Source organism: Falco rusticolus, chromosome Z (genome assembly GCF_015220075.1).
Source record: "Falco rusticolus isolate bFalRus1 chromosome Z, bFalRus1.pri, whole genome shotgun sequence".
Lineage (NCBI taxonomy): Eukaryota > Metazoa > Chordata > Aves > Falconiformes > Falconidae > Falco > Falco rusticolus.
Window position 1 is genome coordinate 31,405,599 of NC_051210.1, and position 9,566 is coordinate 31,415,164.

At 39.5% G+C, this 9,566-nt stretch overlaps 1 protein-coding gene across 5 annotated transcripts in view; it reads left to right on the forward strand.

Annotated features, from left to right (window-relative positions):
• The window catches only part of HOOK3 (hook microtubule tethering protein 3), a 90,996-nt gene that overhangs the window by 1,201 nt on the left and 80,229 nt on the right, over positions 1–9,566 (forward strand). The gene's annotated exons all lie outside the window — the stretch shown is intronic.

Below are 9,566 nucleotides of genomic sequence, written 5' to 3' on the forward strand. Positions count from 1 at the left end.
ACTGGGAAATGACAGGTTAGGTTTCTCTGTGAGGGTCAAAAGGGGGATGAGCAAGGGGAATTCAGTGACTGTCAAGCGGTGAGCAGGTGGCCTGCAAAGTACAGAAGGTGGAGGTTTGGGGGAAGAGGGTACCTCAGTGCTTCATAGAGGTCTGGATTAAGTAACCAAGTGTCTCTTTCCTTCGCATTCTTGCCGATCTTTGCATCTTTGTTGGCCACTTGTCCAGTTTTTGGCTTCCTGTACTTTCTTTGTCAGATGTTGGGAAAGAAAGTCCTCTTACCAATAGAATTGATGAGGAAGTTGATGTGTGTGAATCCTGGCAAAGAAAGCCTGAGTGAAAGGATTGCTGCTAGGAGAAAGAGGAAGGTTTACTGGGGAGCAATGGGGGAAACATCTGTTGTTACATGCTGCTAGTATTCATGTGTCTTTGTTTTAGCCGTTTTAGATATGTTCCTCTTGTGCTCTCTGGCAGTAAAGCAGCTGTACCAATTGGAGAAGCAAAAGCTTGAAATCTTACCTGGCAAGTGTCCACAGTCCCAGTGTGCTTCTAACTCCCCAGATTTCCAAGTAACCAACAGACTAACTCTTTCCTTTGTGTGTGAGACTACTGTATGTGCAACACGGGAAATGCTGCATGATAAAAGAGATTGAATTTTCTCTTGATGGCCTGTTAAGAGTTATTTGAACTGTTGATCCTACCCATCATCCAGTCGCAGGCTGGATAAAATTGTTAATGACTTGAGAATATTTTGTTGAAGTATAGCATCTGTGCAGAAGCCTGTGTCAAGTCTGAAAAGACTTCAAAACTAAAAATACTCCATTATTCTGTTACTTAAATATTCTGTTCAAGTTTGAATTTGAGGTTTTAATATTTCAACAAAATTGTTTTTAAAACTTCCAAAGTTTAAGATGTTTGCTAGGGAAATCACAAAATGCAAAGTAAGAAGGCAGTGGCTACTTCCCTGTTCCCCAGAAGAATTCTTTGTACAGCCAAATATAGTACAAACCAGTGGTTTGTATGTGTTGGAAAGGATTGTTTTATTAACTTCTGCATGTGTTCAGTTGTGGTGGAAGTTGTATTAGTCTCAACAGTAAATAAGTGTCACAGGTTCTTGTTTGTGGAGATGAAGAGGACAATGTATGTGAAGTCTATTCAGTTTTAGTGAAAATTTCACTTATTTTCTGCATTAAACAAAATAGTAGAGAGAACTAGTGATTTGTTTGTTTTGTTTGTTTTTCCTTGCCACATTTGAGGTTGGTAGTTGAGGCAATTGATCTGAGCAGCAAACTGTACTATTACCCTTGAAAATAACCTGTACTTTCTTAGAAAAGTTAAACCATTGAAAAAAAATTACCTTGGCACAAAAAGCTGTCCTGGAAAAGTAGATGCAAAAATTGAAAGCATAGAGAGAGAAATCACAGTAACAGAAAAAGTCTTGGGGCATTGACCATCTGTAGGAATTATTACTGTCATATGGTCATGTTTGAGCAGTAGCTGGTATTTATAATCTTTGGTCCTGAAACTGCCTATACAGTGGAGTCTTGTCCTGCCCGTAGTAATAATCCACGCAGATCCCTTTTACGTTTCTAACCTTTGCACCCCTTCAGATATTGAGCTAATCAAGAAACTGGCAGCATCTTTTTTGGTTGACAGAAATCCTTCTTAAACAGCATTAGCATTTGTCAGTGAGTTTCTTAGATAAATGTGTGGGGTTACGGGTCATTTTTATTATTTCAGTATTTTTGTTTGAAAGTGACTTTGAAACAGATTCAGTAAAAAATATGAGGAAAGGTGATTTCAGTTTATTTCAGGATACGTGAAACTTGCAAAAGAGGCAATGAATTTTTTTTAGTCCTCAGTGAAACTGGCTGTATAAACAAGGTTTCTTTTTTTGTCTGGCTTTCTCTCAAGCCCCATAATGATTCTTGGGAAACCGTTCATTTAGATGGGAGAATAGAGCTGTTTTAATTGCAGTTTATGCATACCTGGGATGACCAGTTTTCCCATTATGCTAGAGGAGCTGGCTGTTCTTAAGAACTGGTTTAACCTCCCAGATGGCTTGCTTCACATTCATGAAGAAGTACTTGAACTGGTTTATTTGTGTTTTGAGTAGATAAGGCTTTCCACAAGTCTGAGAACCTGTTCAACCTAAACTTTGTTGTTGTGTTGGCTCAGATAGATGTAGGTTGAGATCAAACTGCTCCTCCCTCTGCCGATGATTTTAATGAATAACAATATCCCTCAAGCCATTTTACCTTGCGTGTCTGCATTTCCTATTCTGGCATCTTTAAGTAGGAGTAAACTGCTTACTTGTGAATATATTTTGTTTTATTCTTTAATATATTGTGAGCACTCCGATGTTTGGTGTTGTGGTCTAGCTGGGGTTCTTTCCCTCTTTGACAGCATTGTCAAATGGGTTCCTGAATAACTTTTGTTCAGGATTTTAAACATCTGGGAGAGATTTTGCTTCCTACCACTTCAGCCGGTGACCATGATGTTATTTTGAACCAGGCAGGGTAGTGGCAATTTGGACGAAACTGAGTGAAGGACTGGAGCCCAGCTACTGAGATATCAAAGTTGGTATTTATACTTCAGCAGTGTTTGTAGCCTACTGTAAATGCAGAACTATTGCTCTACCAAAAATCTCCCAGAAGCCTCTTCTGAGACTATTGTAGGCACTGTGGTATAGTTATCTAAGCTGCACTGCAGCCAAAGCAGTTTAGAAAAATGTGGCTGTGAGATAAACCTGTGATGATACTGAAATTGACCAGCATATCAAATACAGATTCACATTTTTTCAGTTTAAAACTTATGATTGGTCCACATATGAATACACTTTTAAATCTTTTTTTTTAATTTGTGTGTAGTGTCAGGAGTGCTTTTAACTCTGATACATCACTGAGTTGCTTCTTAAAACATGGAGAGCTGTCAAATGTTCATATGACAGTTATGCTTGAGTATGTCTAGATCTAAATTCAGTGTGATGGCTACAGGCTTTTGCAATGTAATCTTGAGAAATTTTTAACATACAACTAAGACGTGATACTGAGAAGATTGCTTAACACTGGTATGTGAGCAGCAGGATGCCTCAAAGAGGTCACTGCTTCCTGGTTTAAGTAGCAGATTGCTGTGGAGATGTCATGAACTTTCTTTCCTTCGTTATGATAAATACATCTTACTTTGCCATGTGCTGCATCTTGGATGCTTGCTTTCTCTTTCAACCCTCGAGACCAAATAGTTTCCGTGGTAGACATATTAAAACCTTTATGATAAGCGAGAATTTTGTAAACACTGTACAAGGCCAGTGTTGGGGCACCCTCCATTTTAAAAGCACTCTGGCTGTTTACATGCTATCAGTCCTTTAACCTGTCTCCTTTTTGGCTGAAAAAAGTCTTCTCAGTACAGTGTATCTTTGTCTTCTGTGTGGTGGCCTATCCCGGACTGGAAGGATTTGCCTCTGTTAGTTTGAAATATGGAGCCCATGTGAGCAAGTGCTGAAATGGATTTTGATTCCTCAACCAGGGCTGCTTGTAAATGGTCTGTGGGCACCCTTTTCGGAGAGAATCAAATCTGCTGGAATTTACTAGGAAAGTTGTGTTGTCTCCTGCTGTCCAATTGCCTCCTCTTTAGACTATGCTGTTCTTGGTTCTTCTGTGTCTGTGGTTTTAAGTACTCTTCAGGTTTCTTGTAGATGCCAAGATGGTATGAGACTTGCTAATCCTGTTTAAACTCTCTTCTTTCAGTGCTTAATCATTGACGACAAAGTTGTAGGGTTTCATTTTCTTTTGATGATATCATCACATCAGTATCTCTTACCTCTTGAAGAAAACGCCACGTTTCAGGACTGGTTGATTATGCTGGATATGACAGCAGGTCAAGAAGATAGTTGTTTGAATATGTTGCTGCTCAGACAGAAGGGAAAAAAACCACTGAGCTTGCCAGCAGTTGTGGAGCATGGGCTGAGATATATGGCAGACCACAGCCCCTGTATCAGCTGTGACAGACCAGTGCATTGAGCAACATTTTTTGTTTTTGATAACCTCTCACTAAGATGGTAAAGAATTTGTTGCTCCATCCTTTTAGGGGTAGTTTTCTAGGGTAGTGAATGGTTATGCTCAGAATATCACTATGTTTGAAGGAGCTGGGCTGTCTAGTGTCATTATTAGGCTATAGGGATTTTTTTGACCTGTTGCTGAGAGGTCAAACAGAGGCAGAAGAACTTCTCTTATTAAACACTGTATTGCAGAGCAAGGGTATAGGGCTGATAATACATTAATATGATAATTAAAGACAATAACCTTTAGTTTGTATGTATTCCTTCCCTCCCTCCCCCTTTCTTTTAAGTCAACAACAGGAAGGAAGGCTGAACACAGGATTTGGAGGTGCAGGCATTATTCTTTTGTGTGTTTTGACACAGTGTTAAGACTTTCATTCTTTGGGGCCTTATTCCAAATTGTGCATTTTTCCAATTTACTCCTTTCTGAAGAGCTGCTCTGTAGCAGTGGTAACTGTATAACAATTACTAGTTCTCTGAAGAAAAGTTTAGATGTGATTCAGCATGTGTTCAATTTCAGCTTCCAGTTCTGCCCCCTCATTTTTTGGGGTGGGATAGTGAGATGTTGCTTGGAGAAGAAACAGATTTTGCTGCTAGGAACTGTGAACCTTAAGCAGCGTAAAGGAAGCAACTTTTCTGTTAGCTTGTTAATCTCAGGGTGGGAGGTGAGGAGAGAAACCTGTTTCTCTGTTCTTTTGAAATACTTAAGCAGTTCTTTCAAAGAGGTGAAGTGAAATCATGAATTTTGCACAATTACCTTTGTCTTATTGTGAGATTGTTTTGAGGCGCTTGAACTGGAAGGCAGTGTTCTGACATTTTATTCTTCCTGGACCATCAGAAGTCTTTGCTGCAATGTGTTCGACTTGTTGTGTAGAGCAATTGCATACTTCCAAGTTGTGCAGCAGGGAAGGGAGAAAAGGGGCCCAAGGCTCAATTGCAATTCCTGCTATCTGCTTTCTTGGCTGAGCTGAGGAGCCTTGAGTACTGTGATAATTTAGAAAGACTTAAGTTGCTTAATCGATTTAATTCACAAGTCCTAGTCACTAATTAAAAAAAAACCCAAATCAACAAGGTTGTTGGCTACAGAGCAACTAACACTAGCACAAAGTTAGGCGGGAATGTGTGGCTGGAGGTGAGGGGAAGAGGGTAGTAGTGTCCTTCTTACATCTTTTGCTGCCAACAGTGTGGCACGATGTCCCACACAGGAAAGGGATTGACTGGTTTCCCAACCTACCAGTAGTGGTTTTCTGCCCTGCAGAGTATGCATGAGCTGTTTTCCTGGCTGCTTTACATTGCCATACATGACAGTCATTTTTGTGAGTTACTTAGTACTTCTCATTCGGGGCAATGAAGAAGGGACAGCATAGAAAGGAGGAGGAAGGTTTTTGCAGAGGGAAGAGCTCTCGAAGGTTAAAGGCAGGGGGAGTCCAGCCATTGCGGCGGACGAAAGCTTCTGAATGAAAACAAAGCTGGAGTTGTGTTTCAGTGGACAAGCTGAGGCCACAGGGGGATGGCAGCTTTTCAGAGGGGGCACACAGGAAATGTTTTTGGAGTGGTGCATATAGTGGAGCAAGTATTGCACAAAAAGATGCATTGTAAATCTGATGATAATGTAGTTCATCCCTAGAATTCATAGGGCTCTTTCATGCCATTTAGCTTCAAGCTTCTTTGCAGGAGTACACTACACCAGAAGTACAGTGCTGTGACCTCTGTGGAAGTCCTGTTGACTGGAGCTAAATCTCAAGGTAGCTAAGTTTTACATACTTAAGATAAACAACAAGTGGGTATTCATGCCACATGTGATGTGTGTTTTGGAGGCATTAAATCTAGGAGATGAGCCTCTGTATTTTATTCATTGCAGATTTGAAAAGTATTAAATGTGTTATAGCCTTTTCTGTATTACTGGATTAATTAAGGTAAACCTTTGAGTGAACTTGTTTGCCATGGCAGCAAGGTATCCATAGTTTTACTTAAGGATAGGAACAAGTAGAAATAAGTTGTGTTTAATTGTGACAGATTATGGTTGTTTTATTAACTTTGCTGCCCATTTGGTGGAAAGGGGAAGAAACCAGCAGGACTGGATCACTCTGGCGTGGTTTAGCTGATTTTATTTTATGGACAATGCCAAAAGATGGCAGCCTGCTCAGTGGTGGCTCCTGCCTTTTTTTAAGGAATCATGGAATTTGGTCGGTCTCTGGGAAGAATCTTGTTCTGTATACCTACGCAGTCTCCATGAAGTTCAAGAAAATATTTACTGAAATGTAAGTCCTGGAAATGGGGACCTGAACTGTAAGATGTGCTAAATTTAGTGGTATGCTATACATGTGTGTTACCAGTTATAGAATCTGCTAAGTCTGAAATCTCTTAGCCTGATGAAGACTTACTGCCAACTCTTTCTGAATCCTATCTTTCAGCTGCTAAGTTTTTCTTACTTTTGTGATCCTGTGAAAGATTGAGCATCCACACTGATCAGAAAGTTTGTGTGGATGATATTTCAGTAGAACTTAGTGCTCTTGGATTAGCTTCTGTGCCTTGGGTGAAGAGCTCTTTATTCTGCCTGTCAATAGAAACAGTACTTTTCATCTAAATTACAGCTGCAAGAAGGTGGAGTTGTGGGCTTTAAATAGTTATTCTTCTTTTTCTTTATCTTGCAAGGGAAAAGCTGCCTTCTATGTTCACCTTTTCTTGTTTTGTTTAAGTAATATTAGAAATATGTATAAATTTGGACTGCTAGTATGCAAAGCTTTCTAGCAAAGCACTAGCGGATAAGTTAATGGATTTTGCTTTGTCTTATGCCATCAGATTGAAGCTATGCCTTGCTGCCTGTCCTTTGTCTTGCTATGGATCAGTTTGGGCACATTTGCCTGGTGCTATTCAGGTTTTTAGTAGCCTGTCAGTCTTCATTCAGGGTAAAAAGAACTTTACTCTTTTGTTCATTGAGTACTGTTTTGCTATTCATCTGCATACCTACTTTTAGAGAACAATTCCATTATCCGCCTTTGGTGAAACTTCATGCCTCCCAGTTCTATGGGTTGCATTATCGTCTAGGCTTCAATGAGTCAAAGAGTGTTGAAGACAGAAGATAACCTACATGTTTAATGTGACATCACTTTAATTATGTTTTTTTGTCAACGCTGAGTAGTAGAGGTGGAAATTTTTGCACTCTGATCTGCAGAGGAAGCCAGTGGTTCACCTCCTGTAAACCCTGCCATTTGTATTTTCTTCCATGAGAAGATGATTCTAGTCTGAAAAGACACTTTTTTGGGTTTCTCAAGTTCATTGGTGCCTGATGGAGTGTGAATGTATGGATCCTATAAATGTGGGTGTATTGAGGTAATGTTTGGCAGTTTTGCACTTATAAATAACTTGTGTTTTGATAAAAGAAGGGACAGCATCAATGGTAAATATTATCTTTTAATAAAACATGATTAAGTAGATAAAAGCTTAGAGAGAACTGTGGTTTATGGTGCTGTATTAGACCTTCCTATTGTGTATCATATTTTCATTTTATCTTCATCACAAATGCTGTGTAATATTTTTTTTCATCAGCTGGCTCATCTAGCTTTCAACTGAAGAAAGGAATATGTTCATTTTCTCCCCAGGAGTTGGTACATTAGCTTTGATTAAGCTTTAGTCAAGGTATCTCTCCTACTTTCTGCACTCTGTTTCGGCAAAGGAAATATTTAATATTTGGAAAACTTAATCTATGAATGAAGAATTTTGACTGAGATCTTTCATGGCTTTGTCCTGTTCAGGTATGAGGTTAAACACAGTATGTATAAAATGAGAAGGAAATTAATATTCAACTTCTCCCCAAAAAACTCCCCACTCTGGCCAGTAAAGACCTTGCCATTTCATTGTTTTGCTAATTAAGCGCCTAACATTGTGACTGGATTGCAAAGTAATTCAAGTAACTCTTGTGTTTTTAATAAGAGAGGTCCGACATCCTAAAATTTGGTGAAAACATCTAGAAATACAAATCCTGGAATAAAACTTGTTTGTTGGGGAACCTGGATCCCCTTTGTTCCATGCAGTCTACTACTGTCTTGGAAAGCATGAAAAAATAGCTTAGGGCATGACTATTCAAGCAGAAGATAGCAGTGCTACCAGCTGGGAGGAGAAAAATGGGTGAAGAAACTGGAAGGTTGTCCAGAAGCACAGGATCTGGTTGTAGGATAGGAATCCAATTCTCATTATGCCAGGTCTGCCTCAATACAAAAATTTGGCATCTGAGGAAGAACAACTTTCTGTATCACATAATTAGCTTATCATCCTGAAAAAACCTGATGGTCTGGTTTCCTCTGGGCACTGAAGCTGGGTGAAGTTGTAGTGTGGGATTCTTGTGGATGTTTTAGGTAATACTGAGTGAATGTATGAGGCCGTAAGTATCCAACCCTCCTTAATCATCTCTGCCAGTTTGCTCTTTCAAGTGGTCTTGCTAATGACTGGAGTAGCGATTCGCATCAAAGCCAGTGAGCCTGGTTCTGTTCTTGTTCTTACTCCTCTCCTTTTAGCCACTTCTTCCTCTCTTAGCTGTGTGATCTTCTTTCTTCTGTGGTGATACAGTATTGTTCTAAGCTCTACATGGCAGCTAGTTGTAAGCTTGCATAGTCTGTTACAAAAATGTAGGGAAATACTGGATAAGTAATTCAAAACGATCATTTGTAGGTTGCAGAGTACTTTGGGACGTAAATAATTGGAAACTAATTGAAAAAGGGTATTAACCTTTTGTTGTGTTTAAGATAACCAGTGACACGAGAACCTCTAATAAAGATTTCAGCTATTATTACAAAAGAAAACAAAAGGTATGTTATGAAACTGCACCAGCAATAAAACCCAAACTACGTATATAATCACTGTGCAAAGAGCAGGTCTTTCACTAACTCTTAGTGTTGAGAAGGGAAAGGTGCTGGAGAGCTTTTTTTGTCTTTGGGGGGGAAGGAGATTGGGTGAGGTTGGTTTTGTGTAGTTTTTTTTATTTTTAATTTTTTTTCTTCCAGCTTTGTGGGGTTCACCATCACAACTCTTACCCTGGTCTTCAGCTACTGTCCTTGAGAACTGAGTGTTTGTCCAGTTCTCTGACCTTCATATCATGAGTGTTTTTCATGAAATATGTTTCTGCCTCCTATCTCTAGTAGCTAATGAGCCCTCACTAGTCATATATGTAATCTGGAACTGTAACTCAGATTTTTCTAAGGTTCTGACTTCCTGCTGCTATTATTTAGTCCCCAGTGACAGCCTTCTTTGCACTGAAACAGTCACCTGCTACTCCTTTTTTTAAGGTTATATAGAAATTGACAGCTCATGTTCATGACCATGTGGATCAGAGGTCTGAATTAATATTTAATAAAATGAAAGAACCCTTTTCTCTCATTACATGGTAGCTGATGGAAGGTGTAAGGCCTACTAAAGGTAGTGATTGAGCGACTGAGCCAAGTGGTTCATGTGTTTTCCCCTAACACACACCCCCCAGCTCTTGTCTGAAAGAATCATAGAATAGTTTGGGTTGGA